Below are 928 nucleotides of genomic sequence, written 5' to 3'. Positions count from 1 at the left end.
TGAGTCGGGGCCGACTCGACGGCACACAACAACAACAACAACAATGTGTGCAGAGAGGTCGGGGGTCTGAATAGGGCTATTGTTTCTGGGTCAGTGCTCTATCCACAATGAGTTTGTTGAGTCTCCCCTTTCTTGTGAATCTGCATGAGGCATGCAGCCCTTGGGTAGACTGTGTGCAAGAATTACAGAAAAGAAAACCAGGACTTTTCAGGCCCAATCACATTCAATTAGGACCAGGGTTCCTGAGAAGGCCAAGGAAGAAGCTTTCACTGGCCATGCAAGGCCTGCTGGGAGGCGGGAGGGAGAATTACAGTTGCAGTCTCTGGAGTCCCACCAGCTGAGTTCAAATCCTGCCTGGCTCAGTGCACTGGATGATTTTGTTGTTAGATGCCTTTGAGTCGCCTCTGCATTCATGGTGACCCCATGCACGGTGGAGCACAATGCTGCCTGGTCCTGCACCAAGCCCATGATTGCTTCTGGATCAGACTGCTGTGAATCATACGATTTTCACTGGCTGGTTCTCAGAAATATATTAGCCAGGCCTTTCTTCCTGGTTTGTCTTACCTGGAAGCTCTAATGTTACTGTCCAGTGGTGGCTGTGCACGGAGTGCACTGACCTGGAATCAAACTCAGATCTACTAGGAGGGAATCAAACCTGCGTGAAGGTGAGAATTCTACCATTGAACCACCAGTGTTCCCACTGAGGCAAGTTATTTAACTTAACCGATGCTCTCTTCTTTAGAGATATCACCTCCAAAACCCAAAGAGAGGTCACTATGAGTCGAAATCGACTCAACAGCAGTGAGTTTCCCCCCCCCCACATGTATACAAGCTGATTGAAAAGACCATGGCTTGGTTTAGGCATACCTTAGTCTTCAAGGAGATATCTTTGCTCTTCATTACTTGAAAGAGGTCTTTTGCAGCAGAT

This window comes from Orycteropus afer, unplaced genomic scaffold (genome assembly GCF_000298275.1).
Source record: "Orycteropus afer afer isolate SDZICR_OR568_19922 unplaced genomic scaffold, OryAfe1.0 scaffold00224, whole genome shotgun sequence".
Lineage (NCBI taxonomy): Eukaryota > Metazoa > Chordata > Mammalia > Tubulidentata > Orycteropodidae > Orycteropus > Orycteropus afer.
Note: the sequence above shows the minus strand (reverse complement) of the source record.